The sequence below is a fragment of the Lissotriton vulgaris genome, unplaced genomic scaffold (assembly GCF_964263255.1).
Source record: "Lissotriton vulgaris unplaced genomic scaffold, aLisVul1.2 SCAFFOLD_1705, whole genome shotgun sequence".
In the NCBI taxonomy this organism is placed as follows: domain Eukaryota; kingdom Metazoa; phylum Chordata; class Amphibia; order Caudata; family Salamandridae; genus Lissotriton; species Lissotriton vulgaris.
This window is the reverse complement of record NW_028252178.1, coordinates 108,972-126,436: the sequence shown is the minus strand read 5'-3', so window position 1 is coordinate 126,436 and position 17,465 is coordinate 108,972.

Here is a 17,465-nt window from a genome sequence, read left to right as displayed (position 1 = left end):
TTTTAGGCCTGGTGCCACTGCACCTGCTGCACCATTCAAATCATGGCCCTAGTGCCTGCAAGATACCTGCATTTCTGACTGGCTGTTTAGTGGTAAAATATAGCAATTTCTGGTGTTTAGAGGAATTATGACAACGTTTGGGCCCAGTGCTACTGCACCTGCTGCAACATTCAAAACATTACCCTATTGCCTGTAAGGTAACTGCACTTGTGACTGCCTGTTTAGTAGTAAAATATTGCATTATTTGGTGAATAGAGGGGTTGCTAGAACTTTGGCCCCAGTGTCACTGCACCTGCTGCACCATTGAAATAATGACACTAGTGCCTGCAATGAAACTGCACTTCTGACTGCTTATTTGTTAGTTAAATATGTCAATATTTTGTGTTTTGAGGAGTTCTGACAACTTTTGGCCCCGGTGCCACTGCACCTGCAGCACCATTCAAATTGTGACAATAGTGAAATGGCAATAGTCGGTGTTTAGTGGGGTGCCTGGAGCTTTTGGTCCTGATGCCACTGCACCTGCTGCACTATGGAAATCATGACTCGACCGCTTGCTAGATAACCACCCTTGTGACTGCTTGTTTAGTTATAAAATACAGCAATATTAGGTGTTTAAAGGAGTTCAGGTTACTTTTGGGCCTAGTTCCACTGCACCAGCAGCACCAATCAAATAACAACCCTTTTGCCTGAACGATAGCTGCACTTGTGACTGCCTTTTTAGTATTACAAGTTTGCAATATTTGGTGTTTAGAGAAGGTATGACAACTTTTTACCCCATTTCCTCTGCACCTGCTACACCATTTAAATCAAGCCCCTTTTAACTGCAAGGTAACTGCAATTGTGATTGCCTGCCTGTATAGTAGCAAAACATTGCAATATTGGGTGTTTACTGGGGTGCCAAGAGCGTTTAGGCCTGGTGCCACTGCATCTGCTGCACCACTGAAATCATGACCCTGTTGTCTGCCAGGAAATTACACTTGTGTCTACCTTTTTAGTTTTCCATCTTCGCAATAATCTGGGTTTAGTTGGGTCCCTAGAGCTTTTGGCCCTGGTGCCGCTGCACCATTCAAATCAAGTCCCTTTTAACGGCAAAGTAACTGCAATAGTGACTGCCTGTTTGGTAGTCAAAGGTTCAAAAACACTTTGGGGCCTATTAGGATGGTGGGCGGATGAAAGTGCGGCCGCCACCCTAGCGGCGCTGGGACTGGCCGTCAGTGGTGTGGGGGTCCTGCACCGACAATTAGGATGCCACCGCCACCGTGGTGGTGGCATCTTCTATTCCCAGCATTGTGGCAGGCGGTGCTCACCTCACCGCCGGCCAAAATGCTGGGAATGCACGTCGTGCACTGGCATGCACAAGGTGATAGGCACCACGCGGTGCCTGCCACTTTGTCCGTGTCTATGCAGGGGATATCATAGGTACCCCCATGTATTCTCCCCACCCCTCCAACATTATAGGGGCCCGCAACAGGCCCCCAATTGCAAAATCTGCATGCCTTTCCATAGCTGCAACGCCGCCACAGAAAGTCTGTTCCCCGCATGCATTATAATATGGATGGCAGCGTCTAACAGACACTGCCATCATATTCAAACCTTTTCCGCTCGGTCGACTCATCGACCGGGCGCCTGCGGTACCCCCCGCCAACATAATCAGGCGGGGTAAATTGCATGCGGGGTGAGTATAATGGCGGGTGGATCGCCACTGCCAAAGGGGCGGTGGCAATCCATCCTCCATTATAATAGACCCCTTTATTCGGATAACGTTGTTTCCATAAAAGCACAAAACTGCAACAACAAACAAGTTAAAAATGTGCAAATTAGAGAGTCATAATAAAACCATAGCAGCATGCAATTTACAATAACCTTTAGATTCATGTAAATTCGTTGATGCAAATCTTAAAAACTCAGAGATTAGACATCATCTGATGTGCTCGGACTGCAATTCTCAAAAAAATGCCTGTGCGAAAAACCAACTCCTCATCGTCCTGAGCAAGTAATCTTAAATAACGTTGTCCAAACGGATGGGTATATGCTTTTTAAAACATGGAGTTAAAAGCCACTTAATATACTCTTAATAGTAATTACAAAAAGTGCAAAATAGATTGAACACTCTGACCGTCACACGGGCAAAGAATGCAATCAAGGTCAGAGTGGTAGCCAAGGGGAAAACATAATACAAATGTAATAGTGCCAGCCAGTAAACAAAACAAAAGGCTCCTCTCCCAATGGCTCATTGGCAAGGTGTACAGAATTATCAATGGCCGTGGAGGTATGAACAAGGGAATTTTTTGATTCCTTTTCGAACCATTCTGCTTTATATAATGAATAGAGGGCATTCCTAAGCTCACTTTTATTCGCGGCCATTGCTGTGCTAGGATCTGTGTAAATTCTTCTCTTATTAACACTACAGAGGCTCTGATACACCCCTGACAGCCATGGCATGTCTTTCCGTTTCGCACATCCTATGCAGTCACTGATGATCTCTCTTGTTAAGGATGCGGCTGGGTTTTTCCAGACCGATAGCCAGAAAAGGGCAGGGCGGGCTCTAATAAAATCTTCCATAGAATGTAAGTTAAGTTTGTTGTGGCAAATGTATTGGGTTGTAGAAATTGGAACGCCTAGTAGTTTCCTGCACAATCTTTGCTCTTCCTATTGGATGCAGGTACTATTGGCGAAGCCCCAAACCTCAGCGCCATACGTAGCTGTTGGTACGCATTGAGATTTTAAACATTTTTAAATGGCTAAAATGGCCCCTGTTCTCTTTGGGCGTGGAAGGCTGAGAATCGAATTGGAGGCCTTTGAGAACTTGCTCCTTGAGAGAGCCATATGCTCAGTCCAGGAGCCGTTTTCTGCGAAGACCACCCCAAGATAAGGAAAGGTGCTAGTGCTCATCAGCTTCTGATTGCCCACCGATATGGAAATAAGTTGACTTTTTTTGGGCCACATGACATTATAAAAGACTTTTTTAAATTACTGCATAGGTCCAGGCCTTCCATATGGTTAACAAAACCCTGCACTAACATACGTAGAGAATTCGGAGTGCGTCCCATGAGGACCGCATCATCCACATAGAGTAGCACGGGGAGTGGTTTTCCATTCATTTTTGGAACATTTCGGGTTAATGATTTTAAAGTTTTGTTCAGTCCATTGATGTAGATAATAAAAAGAAGGGGGGGTCAGAACACAACCCTGTCCGACCCCCCTACCCACATCGATGACTTCGGAAACCTCACCCCTGCAACCAATCCTCACCCGGGCTTTAAGATCTTTGTGCTGGTGTGCCAAGAAATACACCAGGGGTTCATCCAATCCATATGTCAGCAGGATAGACCAGAGCTTTGACCTATTGACAAGGTCAAAAGCTGAGTTTAAATCCATAAATGCCAGGTAGACTGGAGAGGCCAACGCAATGGTGTATTTGCCCATAATTAAGTTAAGATTGAGGCATCGTTTATTGGTGCCCTCCTAACTTCAGAAGCTCAGTTGACAAGGATCTAAAATTCCATTTTCCTCTGACCACTCTAAATCTTATTGTATAGGACTTTACCTACAATGTTTAAAGTGTTATCAATGAGGGAGATAGTCCTCTAATAATTTGGTTGAGAATGGTCCCCTTTTTTAAAAATCGGATCAATAGTGGTTGTGGACCAGGAGCTGGGTAATGGAGTGTGCATTAGGTTGTTAAAAACATTTAAAAGTAGGGGTGACCAAAAGTCTGGCTTGTATTTAATAAGATCAATAGGTAGGCCATCTGGTCCAGGGGTTTTATTCTCCACACTCTGATGGATTGCTTCTTCCACCGAAGGTAGGGTCATCTGTATTCTGGTTAGTGGCCCCAGCTCAAAGAGTTCTGCCTCTTGTGCGGGTGTAGCATAGAGTTCTGTGAAATGCTTTTCCCAGGACTCACTTGCAATGGTGTAGCTTATGGGGGGGAGAAGCTGCCCCATAGATCACAAGACCCTCACAGCTGACCAGAATGTATCACCTTTTTTAGCGTTTGCCGCTACCACTTATGCTTCCCAACGTTTTTTTAGAATTTCCCCTTTCCGAGTGGAAATCGCATTTTTATACGTCCGCCTGGCCAGTTTCACTTCAGAAATACATCCTGAGTAAGATGTTAAGGCTCTGCGCAATTGTTTATTGGCCTCAGAGCACTTGAGATCGAACCATCTGGGGTCAGGCTTCACACAGGAGGTGGGTCTTGACAAAAGCATTTTTATAGCTGAGCAAAGTATATTAAAATCATGAGTAGTTTTGGGGAATGGGTCTTAGGCTGATAGACATGAATTTATAAGATTAATGTTTTCCTTTACCACCGTCTGAAACAGGTCAATATTATCTACACCCCTCCATATTAGTCTCAAGTTATCGATGGATGGTGTTAAATTCCTGGACCCATATTCAGAGGTGAACATGGGTTGTGGGGCTAGACTCAGCCCTTTTCTAATATGATTGGGATCCCCTTGACGCTTGATAATGACTTCAGCTTCCATTAGGTGGTCAGTGAGGTGGGGGGATATTAAAAATAAATCTATAGTAGAGGAACACCCCTCCCCCTGAATGTTGGCACAGGGTGGTTGTTTGTGTGATTCACTCCAACAATGTCCATGACATTGCTGAAATTGTGCATGCTCAAAAACGTGGCCAACGCAGTACCCCTGTGACAAGTAAAGCTGGAGTTGTAAGGCCCTAAGCTATTTTGTCTATCCATCAGTTTCGCATTGAAATTTCCCCTAAGAGAATACCAGTGATGTTTGCAGATTCTTGCTGGGAATCAAGATGGGAGATGAAATTCCCATTATTGATAGAGTTAAAATCATTTTTATTAAAATTGACCAAATAAAAAGAGACACTTCTTTTTTGGAACTGGGGGCCAAAATATTATGACAATGAAACCCATTAATATGTAGATCTTGGGTAGCCCAGGTTTCCTGAAACATGGCTATGTCTTGATCCTCAATCAGGCATAGACAGTCCGGTTATTGTGTTACCTTTTAAAAAAAATATTATTTTATAGGAAACCTTTTTACTTATTGTTGCAAATACTTGCTCCTGCTGCACTTAGTCACTTTCCCGTAACGCTCCCTTGATGTGCTGGTGTACTCGTCTGTGAGAGAGAGTCACCGGAAGCACTGCCATCTTGGGTAGCGTTCTAGTTGCTCTTTTGCATTCTCCCTATTTAAAAGGACGAGATGCAAGTGCGCAGCGCGCGCAGCACGCACACCAACGGCGCGCCGAAGGCGTGCCAAAAGCAAGCCCGTCTGCGCTCGTCCGCATGCGCTCAGCACCAGCTATGCTGCTCCTACTGCCTCTCGTTTGGTCTATTCTAGAGATGAGCTTCTCCGGTTTGACACTCGGAAGGATAGGACCAAGAATAATGAAAGTGCCACAGGCGGTAAGACTTTCCTTAAGAAAGCCATGTCAGAGACCCTTATTTGTGGACTGATCAATGTTAGATCCCTGGCTAAACGTTACCTGGAGATTTAAATATTATTAGAAGATCATAACCTCGATGTCCTATTTCTTACGAGTTGGGCTTAGTCTGCCCCCCTGGTTATAAAATCTGCCATAAACCCAGGCTGGATGGGAGAGGGGGAGGAGTAGGATTTATTTATAAAGACACCTGGAATATCACTCCTCTCTATATAGAGGATATCACGGGGATCGAATCACTAGGGTTCTCACTTAAGGATACCAATGGTGCTCTATGATCAGGCTTACCACCAGATGGAGCTGCCCATGGTTATTAAGAATTGATTGATGCTTTATATAACTTATCGCACTCTCATTCTAAGCTATTGATCCTTGGAGATTTTAATCTCTGGCAGAATGGTTCCCTTGATACAGCTTTTAAAGAGCTTTGCCAGGCCTGTGAGAATGTTAACCCTCAACAGCTGGTACTACGTCCTACGCATCAGAAGGGCCATGTGCTTGATCTTGTTTTTGCTGAAGAAAAAGACACAGCTGTAAAGGAGATACTTCCTTTATGCTGGAAAGACCATTTTTTGGTTCTTTTCTCCTTAAAGTTGCCAATCGTCAAAAACAAGCTGCTTCTATGACTGTTACTCGAACTAGTAGAGAATGGTCCAAAATATTAAAACTAGGGGATCTTCCCCGTCTTGTTGATGATAGATTTGTCATTGATGACTCAGTGGGGATGAACTACCTGAAACAGTGCCATCAAATCACCAATTCTTTAGATCAGCTCGCTCCTCTGAGGAAAGCCAAAAGTTGTGAAAAGCCATCCACCCCTTGGTACAATGAAGAGCTAAGGTTGATGTAGACTGGCTGTAAACAAGCAGAAAGGAAATGGAGGAGGAATTATTTAGAGACAAATAAAGTAGCCAAAAAAATCTGCTTTATATTTATAAAGAGTCGATGGGCAAAGCCAAGGCTAAATTTCTTGAGGAGATCATTTTACATTCAGCTAATAAATCTCAAACTTTATTTAGCCTAGTAAGAGGTCTGTCCAACCCAGACTGCGCAAAATCTAAAATTCCGGCATCACAAGAACTGTGTGATGACTTTGCAGTCTTTTTTTGAGGAAAAAAATAATAAAATCTTAACTGGGCTAAAATCATCTACGGATGGTGATGCGCACCAGCACATTGGTACTGCCACTCTGATAAACTGTGGTATAATTTATAGGGAACATATGACACTTTTGGATCAATTTCAGGTTCCCTCACTAGAGGAATTTATTGCAATTGCAGCTGGCATCTCCTGAGGTTCCCCTATGGACCCACTGCCACACAAGTTCTGGAAACTGTTTGGTGGTGAACTCTTTCCGCATCTGTATCAAATCTGCTGTCAATCACTAACTAATGGTGTTGTACCGGACTGCTGGAAAAAAGACAGTTGTCTCTCCTCTGTTAAAAAAGGCTACACTGGATCCCTAGTGTCCCTCTAACTAAACCCATCTCATTGCTACCGTATCCGATTAAGATCTTGGAGAGGGAAGGGAGTAAATCTCTTTCAAAATACGCTGAGGATAATGAGCTGCTGTACGAAGTCCAATTTGGTTTTCGCCCTGCACAAGGGACTGAGACTGCCCTGGTGGCAGTCTTGGATGACCTGAGAATGCGGGCTGACAGAGGTCAGACAGCCTTTTTAGTGCTGTTTAACATGTCAGCTGCGTACGATACGGTTAACCTGATTAAGAGATTGGAGGAGATGGGTGTTGTGGGTAGGGCCCGGAACTGGCTGCATTTCTATTTCTCTAATAGGCAGCAGGCAGTGACCCTGTCGCCATTTACTTCTCAGAATAAAGAAAGATGTTAAACATGGGGTTCCACAGGGCTCGGCTATCAGCCCACTTTTGTTTAATCTTTATCTTTGCCCACTTATTGTCCTAATCAAATCATTTGGCATTGATATCATAAATTATGCGGATGACACTGAGCTAGTCTTTTCCGTTCAGGGCAACAGAGCAGTGCCTTTAGAAACAGTTCACAACTGTATGTATAGAACAGCAGAATGGCTGAAAGAAAACTCATTGCAATTAAATGGGGGGAAAACGGAAGTCCTGTGCTGTACCGCAGGTAAAATTCATCGGCCTCTCAAAGTAGACTTCTGGCCAGGCTCGGCTAACAACTCCTTATTGTCCGCTAGTACAGTGCGCAATTTAGGAGTGATGTTGGATAGAAATTTACAACTGGACTCCCAGGTAAATAAAACGGTGAACATTTGCCTATCTTTGTTTCGAGCTCTTCGGAGGATACTCCCATTTTTACCTACACTAGCTAGACCTCAAGTGGTGCAGAGTATTGTTCTAAGCAGAATAGATTATCGCAATGCACTCCTTTTAGGTGCCCCAGATTCTTTGATAAAAAAATTACAAAGAGTACAGACCCTAGCGGCTAAATTGCACTAAATCGGCCACGCAGAGCCTCGGCCTCACAGGCCTTAAAGGACTTACATTGGCTGCCCATTGCACAAAGAGTCCAATTTAAGGCACTTTGCATTGTCTACAGGGCAACACATAACACTGGGCCAAAATTGCTGCAAAGGAAATTTGTATGGTACTCCCCTGTTAGACACTTGCGCTCTTCCTCTGCTAATCTGGTCTAAGCTCGAATGGCTGGCTAAGCTCGAATGGGTGGCAGATCCTTAAGCTTTACAGCATTCAGACTTTGGAATGCTCTGCCACCGGAGCTCAGACAATTCAACACCTTGTCCCGCTTCCGGAAGAAACTGAAAACCAGATTGTTTCCTAGAGATCAGATCCTTGCCCATCTCAGTTTAGATACACGCAGTGGCTGATTGGTAATCTTAAGCGCCAGGATACTCTTGGGGTGGCAGTTGCGCTTTACAAGTGTGCCTTACATATATACATACACCAAGCCTCTGTTGAAGGCCGGCAACGTTCCAGCTCAAAATACTTAAGCCTGTGTCAGCCTTAACTTTAGGTGTGGTGGGCTGATCGTCTAAGGTATCAGTAGGGGGGGAGGGAACAAAAACCTGAAAATTTTCCAGGGGACGAGGGGGATGTTCCACTTGGGGTTGTCAAGCCTGTGTATCCAAATCTGACAAGGCCTGGAATCTATTGGATACTGAAGTTGCGTTAAACACATGATCTGTGGGCCTAAATTGTGGTTTATAAAAATACCCCAAGGGGAGCGCAAAAATTCTCAAACTTTGGCTGAATGTTCACAAAAGCTTAAAATACAACAAACGAAATGGGGTCTGCGGAAGTTAATCACAATGTAGTCCCTCTCAATGTTTTTAGGAGATTGACCAATTCACCCTACTCGGCGGACCAACCGGATTTCGTTCATGTAGGCTGGGTGGAACCTTTTGTGATTAGTTAGCGAATCCACAGTCTTGTTACGGAGATCAGTCCAAGATTCCCTCTGACCCTTTACTAGAACAGGTACACCAGCCAGAACTAATACGTAAGAGCAGGTAGCTGGAGGTAAATTTTAAAAATCTGCGTTAGGTCTTGGGCATTTTCTTCGTGCACTGTCTGTTATGCTCCGGCTTAAGACAGATAGTGTAGATGGTATGTTTCCAAAAACTGAATGTTCAGGCTGACTACTGCTTAGGCCCGAGACTCTCATGATGCGATCCCCATGTAGGTCCTCTGAGTTTCCCTACTCGAGGATAGATTTCGGCACCAGGGGTGCTTTGGATTTGCAGCTGATGGTGCGAGGGTTGGCAGATGAAAATGCTTCATGCGGGTTGGAACTTGGGATCGGCGGATTCGATCTTAAGTTGGCATCTACAGCATTGAAAAGTCCACCCCCACGTTGTCAGCCGGTTTTGAGTTCTCATTAGTACCATGATAATTTGAGGTATCATGGCAGTAACCAGACGTTCTATCTTTTCCCGGAGGTGGGTGAGGTTCCTAACAAGCAGATCTTTAGAGTGGGCTAGTACTTTTCCCAATGCTTTTTCCAAAATACTTTCTACAACAATGGAAAGTTCGACATCCTCAATAGTATCTTTTGGCGTTACTGGTAAGACAGTATCGGTCTGTGTGCTAACAGAGTTCGCTGAAATTATGGCATGGCTTGATGGGTAGGTCGCAGGGTTGGTTGGGATGGCCGATCTAGGACCCTTTGTACTTTTAGATTTTGGGTACCGGCGCCCGCTTCCGTTTAGTCGGTGGTACTCTCGCCTTAGGCTCGTCACCGGGTTTTGTGGCCCGTCCTCTCATAATAATACTAGATCCGTTAGGTGTTGCTGTTAGTGCTACATCCGGGCTTCCAAAGGGGGATTCTAAGACAGAGTTGAGGGTGAGGAAGGAGGGAGCAATTGGGGGATACCAACCAAATTGGAGATACCTAGAGACAGACGAATATGAAGTGTGCTGGGTTCAGATATTTCTATTTCATGGGTTAGCAGTGATTCAGCTCTCATGATAAATGCATCTTGGTTCCCCGCTACTCCTTTACACTTGCTCATGATGACGATTATGTATATGTATTGACAGAACCAGGTTCAACACGAATACAGTCTAATAGCAGGAGTAAATATATACGCAGCAGTACCTGAGAGTTGGATGAGATGCTCGTGAGCTGGTAACCGGGTTTCAGATGTCAGAGGGGGGGTCGAGCCCGGCCTCTTCCGATCTCTGACGGGCGTGGACGGGCCCGCCCGCGCGCTTCTCGAGCTGCGGGAGCCCTGGGCAGTTTTTTTCACCTCCCGGCGTGACCCATTCACAACGCAGCGTCCCTGCCGCAAGGCTTGCTGGGAGGTGTAGTCTCCTACCTCCCAGCAGCGCTGATGCGGCAGTTGATGGCAGCGGTGATTGCGCGGTTCAGCGCACGGGCTCTGCTGTCTCCCCCTGGCAGTAAGTGGGAAGTGCCGGCTGGTGACTGGATTGGACTCCCACGATGCGGGAGCCCTGGGCAGTTTTTATCGCCTCCCGCCGTGTCCCGTTCACAACGCGGCATCCCTGCCATAGGGCTTGCTGGAGGTGTAGTCACTCCTTTGGAATAGGGCAGCATGCTTCCGCTTTCAAAACATTGCCGCAACGACTTATCTCTTGTCAGACCCCCAGGATATAGCGGCATGGATTCGCAAATTTAGCGGCACAAATATGGAAATTTAGCGGCACAAATATGGAAATTTAGCGGCATTTTAGCGTTACTTGAAGTAGATGTCCCGTTTTTTGAGGGGGACAAAGGTGAAGTCATCCTGGAATCAGAATTGAAACTTAGATTTTCTTTTCCATGGGCGCCTCTAAAGTAATTTTCATCTCCTTTCAGGTGGCAGGAGGAGGTCGGCTTCACGCTTCCTGCATAGGGGAGGCAGAGTAGGGAGGAGGGCAGGGGGGGTATTAGAGTGGCGGTCCATTCACAGCTAATTATATATATATTGTAGAAATCGGGACATGCCAGACATAGACTAAAGGCTTTGGGCCTTTTATATCTAGCCAGTTCCGGTTTTTGCTTCTCAAATAAAGGGGTGTTTTGTTATGACGCAGGTATGAGGTAACCAGATTTTAAGTCCATTCCTGTCTTTCTAGCCCCTCTTTTTGCATGGATCCAAATGCCCATCTATTGCCTTCACCCCTTGTGCCCCTCCCCAAACACCTTAAGCGACTGGTTTACCTCAGCATACAGACTTCCACCATCATGCATGCCGCTCCGACATACAGCTATCACTTGGAACATTGGTATTGTTACACACCCACCCTGCCCTGGAGTGACTGTGTGTCACCACTGCAATATGACCGGTACTGGCACACTGATTTATCTAAGCAGCACTGTGATCTCATTGGCAGCACCCTGGATTATTTGAACCCCCCGCCACGTTATCTATTTGCAGCAGCAGCCGCACGTGGTTTCAACAGTTCCTGTTGTATTTTCTTTCTGGCACAGAGTTAGTCATTATATAATGGCGTAGTATTTCAGTGTGTTTCAGGCACACTGTTCCCTGTTTCCGAACGACTCTATAGGGTACTACTACTTTTTTCCCTTGTGGCACAAGCTTTTGGGCACTATTAGTTCTCTGGGGCATAATTTGGTCTGCTGTGCATCCAGTGTTTACACCTTGCACACAGCTTTGTAATGAGCACATAAATCCATTTACAAACACAAAGAAATAAAGATGCAAATTCAATTTTTAATCGGAGCTATTGAGGGAATGGACATGTCTACCTTTTTCAGCCATATCCAGTTGAGGTTGGAAACTGAGAAGTAAACTTTAGCTGTAAAAGAGTGTGGCTGTCGTTGTGAATTATTTACCGCTCTGTGTCTGACCCACTTCCTCTTCTTGTGCCGCGCTTACATTGCCCCAAGGAAGCAGTGCCCCCATAACCACCGCAAGCCCCTGACACCTGCCAGAGCCGAGGATAACAGGCGGGGGTGTGAAAAACAAAGCCTTATTAACGAGTGAAAGGACTTTTAATGACCTGTGAAGTACTCGGGTGCGGCTGGCAGCCATCAGAAAATTGACTGTCTGTGTGTGTCCCGGAAAGCTGCTGACACACACGAGTGGGGGCGGCGGCGCGCACAGCCAATAAAAGGCATTGTTTGAAATATTGCGGCCAATATGGTTATTATCGCGGCCATCGCGGTAATCTGCCGATTTCGCGATTTCTTCGTGAATCGTGAAATCGTGATAAACTGGAGGGTCTGTCTTGTGTTTTACGGCTTGTTATAAGGCTAGGTAGGACACAACAATTCCTGCCAACGAGTAGTGAAAAAGTAAAAAAAAACAAGCACCAATAGTCAAATATAGCAATATTATGTGCCTAGAGCAGTTCTAACAACTTTTGTTCCTGGTGCTACTGCACGTGCAGCACAATTCAAGGTAACTGCACTTGTGGTTGCCTGTTTGGTAGTAAAATGGAGCATTGCTCTTGAATGTTAACTTTATTTTTAATGTGCCATGTTTATTACAACATGTAGAATTTGATCATAATGACCAAATAGATTTAGTTGAAAAAAATTGGTTGATAATGCCTACAACGTGCAAAGCAAGGTACTGAGGCATGAATAGGAAATAGGAAATGTACTAAGGCTAAAGCAACTGCTTTACACAGCTGAGTAATAAAACGCAAGCATTCCGGCATACTGTTAGAAGCTGTATGCCTTTTCAGTGGGAAAAGATTTTATCTTGACAGTGAATGGGACTTCAATAGTGTGAACAGCTTTAGTAGAAATATCGTAAATACGTGCAGCCTGGGGAAGATAACAAAAAAATAAATCCACACAAAAGCAAATGAACACAGTAATTTTGGCTATGGGAACCGATAAGAACCCCCTTTTAAGATGAATTAAATACAAGAGATTTCAGGTGAAACCTAAAAATGAGCCAATCAAGATTTTTAGCCAATTTGACAAGTTTTAAGGGGTCAGAGCACAGGCACTAGGGCCTGTTCAGCAGGGTCCCAATGCACAAAGTCTACCAACCAACAGCACCAGTCAAAAAAATGAGGGAGATAATACAAAAATAGGAAATTTTTATCACAATCTCCAAGACTAGATAAGGATCTGGAAGAGATCTGTTAATCTTGGAAACTCTTCTAAGTTAGAGACAGAATACATTATTTTGTTCAATTTCAATTTTTTCAATTCAATTTTATTTATTATGATTTTGGCTCTCAAAGAGGGCCACATAAAATATACAAGATATAACACACAACAGTTTCAGCGCGACCATTACATTGCTCAAAGAAGAGTACAAAAAAATATCCACAGATAAATACGGAACTGACATATGAATCAAAAAAACTACACAAATCGGACAGTCAAGGTACATCTCCATAGACATATTAATAAATAGCTAAAAACCCTTTAAAGAAGTTAAAAATATAAGAACAGAACATTTCATTCGGGGGGGAATAAAGTGCAAGCAGGAAATCTTTCAAAGTGACAATGCCAAGATTCAAACAGATTACTTTTATCCATCTACATCGTAATTTACGAAGCGCCGGGCAGACCAGCAACACATGCATACAGTCCTGGATATTTACTTTACAAAAATTACACAGAGGAGAGGAGCCATTCCATTTAGATAACAGTCGGTTTAACGGTAATAAATCATAGCGTAAAAGAAACCAAAATCTACGGATACCATGTGGTAGGTTCCATCTTACATAGGGCTGAGGGAGTTTCCACAGATAGGAATCAAGGAGATGTTCTACCTTTCTTTTTCCACAAATTACTTTTTTATCCGTCTGGAAACACAAGTCCCATGAAGCTGCTTTTAAGACTAATTTTAACTGTAAAGAAGAATACAAAAACAAAGCAGATTCATCTAATTTGAGGAGGATTACAGCTTTTCGAAAATTACGCACAAGTTGAGAAAACTCATTGAAATTACCCAGTAATTCACTTTTGAGGATAGCTCTCATTGTCCCTACCTTAGCTCTTGCAAGGCAGGCCACCCATCTAACAAGGGCAGATAGTCCCTGTACCCAGGTACTCCTGAGTCCAAAATCCAGCCTGCAGGCCGCTAAGGGACACGCGTTGTTTAGGGAGGAGAGAGATCTTAGAAGTTTACCCTCTATCTTATGGCAAAAGTCCCACTTTTTCATATCGATAAGTTCAATACCATACAGTATTGTAGCGGGGATTTTTGATCTGTACACTTCCAATAAAATCGGAAAGTGCCGTTTCCCCGTTGCATGGTAAAGAGAGCTTAGACCTTTGCCATGGGCAATAGCTTTGCGTGTGCAATGTTCTATGTGGAGTTTCTCACTCAAGTTAGCCATGATAATTTTCCCCAAAAAAGTATAGGACTTTACCACCTCAAGTTTTTGGCCTCCTAAAAACCAACCAAAATCAACGGAGCGGCACTTCTTCTTACCAGCTATACACATAACTTTACTTTTAGTGATGTTGATCTTCATCTGATGCGCCACCGCAAACATATGGAGCGCATTTAGCCGATCTGCCAGTCCTTTGGGGGATAAATCTAAAATGAGGACATCGTCGGCGTACATCAGGCAAAATATAGGGGACCCCCCGAGCACCGGGGCAATGCCTATACTAGAGGAAAGGGCTGCAGGTAGGTCTACCGTATACAGAGAAAACAAAAGGGGGGCCAACAAACAACCTTGCTTAAGGCCATTCAGTGATGGAATTATATCTGAAAGACCCCTTTTGTTCATATAACATTTCTCCTCAGTTTTACAGTGTTATAGCTACAGGAAAGTTAACAATGACTTACATTGCCTCTTTCTGTGCTATTTGTATAACTAAAGTCAGAAACTTGGAAGGATGAGTTAGTTCTGCAAGTTCATTCACCTACCAAGGGATCTTCATTTGTACATTGCTCTTGTCAGAAAGGCCACTGAACTACATAGGGCACATTTCTAGATTCTGACTGGGTAGAAACAAACCAAACTGAAACAGTCTTGGTGGGAAGTACAAGAAAACTCCACTCCTTGGAACTTATAGCCTGATTAAGTCAGAAGCAATAATTATTACATCTAGTAAAAATCTGACGCCATGGTATATTTTTGGTATGCGGAAATTATCACATAAATTCTGAGATTTTAGGCACAAAAGGACAAGTTACTTATCTGGTAGAGACATTATGTAGCCGCAGAGTACCTTTGAACTTCCAGGCGTCAGGCTGGATCCAGAAGATTTTTCTTAGTAGTACCCCGGTGCACCCGTAGATGGCATCAGTCGACTCTGCATGACGTCGTCGGCGTTGTGTTCATTGTTGTGACGTCGGCGTTGTCAATATAACCACCACTCCGGCGTGCTGACGTCAATACTTTCCACGAATTTCCACGGCAATAGCACGAACCCATGAAGTGACTGACAATGGTGTGTGAAAAAAATTAGCAGCTAGGGCCCTGAAGGGGAACATCCCTGACACTTAAGGCCAATTTTGCAGTGTGGGGGAGGATGGGTGGGTCAGTAAGAAATCTGCGGCTAGATCTTGTCTCTACCAGATAAGGCGTTACCGAAGGCAAGTAACTTGTCCATCTGATAGAGCCATTTAGCTGTGGATTCCTTACCTTTGAACAGATACCCAAGCAATACCATCCCCGGAGGAGGGACTGCGGATCGGCTTAGATCAGAAAATCCTTTAAGACAGACAGAGCAACCAAACAGGCCTTCTCTGTGAACCTGGGAATCCAGGCAGTAGTGTCTGGCAAACATGTGCAGAGATACCCACGTGGCAGTTTGGCAGATATCAGAGACTAGAACACCATGCTGTGGAGTAGTGGTGGCTGCTTTTGCCATGGTCGAATGAATCCTAAGCCCTTTGGGGGGATCCTTCTTCATTAAGGCATAACATCCACGTATCCAATAAAGAGTTGATTATCCACTCGGAACTCTTTGGTTCGATCGAGGTAGAACGATAATGTTCTTTTTGGGTCCAGACGATGGAGATGCTCCTCTTCCTTGGAAGGATGCAGGCATGCATAGAAGGTGGGCAGGGTAACAGACTCTCTCAGATGGAAGGATGTTACCACCTTAGGCAGAAGGGATGCCTTAGTCCAGAGTACTACTTTGTCCGGAAAGATCACAAAGTAAGAGGGCTGTGAAGACAGTGCCTGCAGTTCACTAACCTTCCAGGCAGAGGTTATTGCCATCAAAAAACCTATCTTGATGATGAGCAACCACAGAGGACAGTTGTGCAACAGCTCAAACAGTGCACACATCAGAAAAGTGAGAACCAAATTAAGGTCTCACTGTGGCATGATGAAAGGTGAAGGAGGAAAAAAATGGGTTAGCCCCTTCAAAACTCTCTGCACCAGAGGGGATTAGAACAGAGAGGACTGATCAGGTAGCCGAAGAAAAGAAGAAAGGGCCGAAAGGTAGCCCTTCAATGTGCCAAGAGCAGAGCCCTGCTGGGCCAAAGAAAGTATGAACAGAAGGACTTCAGATAAGGGAGCATATAAGGGGTCAATATACCTGTCTGTTCAATATGTACAAAAATTGTTCCATCGGCAGGAGCATACAGATTTTGTTGAGGGATGCCTGGCTGCCAAGATAACCTCACAGACTCGAGAGGGAAGTCAAAAGCTGTCAACTGTCGCCACTCAATCTCCACGCAAGGAGGCGGAGAATGGACAGGTTCGGATGGAGAACCCTCCCCTGCTGCAGAGATCCTCCCAAAGGGACAGACTGACCGGAGGATCGATGCTCACATCTAGAACCTCGGGATACCAAACTCTCCATGCCCAGTCCGGAGCCACACAAATAACTTGTGCCCATCACTCCTGATCTTCTGGAGCACTCCTGGCAGGAGGGGTATTGGCAAAAAGGCCTATAGGGGGCCTGAGCTCCACTTGCTGTGAAAAGCGTAGCTGAGCAAGATCAGCCTTGGAAGCTCCAACGTGCAAAACAGCTGACATTGCGTGTTCTGGGAGGTGAACATATCTAACTAAGGCTCTCCCCACCACTGTAAGAGACCTTGTGCCAATAGTGATCTGCAAGGCACCTTTAGCTGAGCTCGTCCGCCCTGGCGTTCAGAGAACTGGCCAGGTGTTGAACCACCAGGGAAATGCCCTGGTGTTCCAGCCAAGTCCAGAGGCTCAGGGCCTCTTGACAAAGAGTCCACAACCCCACTCTGCCCTTTTTGTTGCAGTACCACATGGCGGTAGTGTTGTCTGTGAACACCTGTACATGCCTTCCCTTTATTGATGAGAAAAAGGTTTTCATTGCCAGTCCGATCGCCCGAAGCTCCAACAGATTGATATGGAGCTTGGCTTCCACTGGAGACCAGAGTCCACAAATCTCCACGCCCCCAGATGGCCACCTCATCCCAGAAGGGTGGGGAAGAGAGAGGGGTCTGCCCTTGAACCAATCAGGGTCTATTAGCCACCACTGCAGGTCTTTCGCAGTGCCCTCTGAAACCTGAACCAGGTCGGTGAGATTTCCTCGATGCTGTGCTCATTGGAACTTCAGGTCCCACTGCAGAGCCCGCATGTGCCACCAAGCATGGGTCAGTAGCAGGAGGCCATGAGGCCCAACAGCCTCAGAGTCATTCTCACCGGAATCCAGGATAGAGAGTGAAACATCGGTATCATAGCCTGACTATCTTGG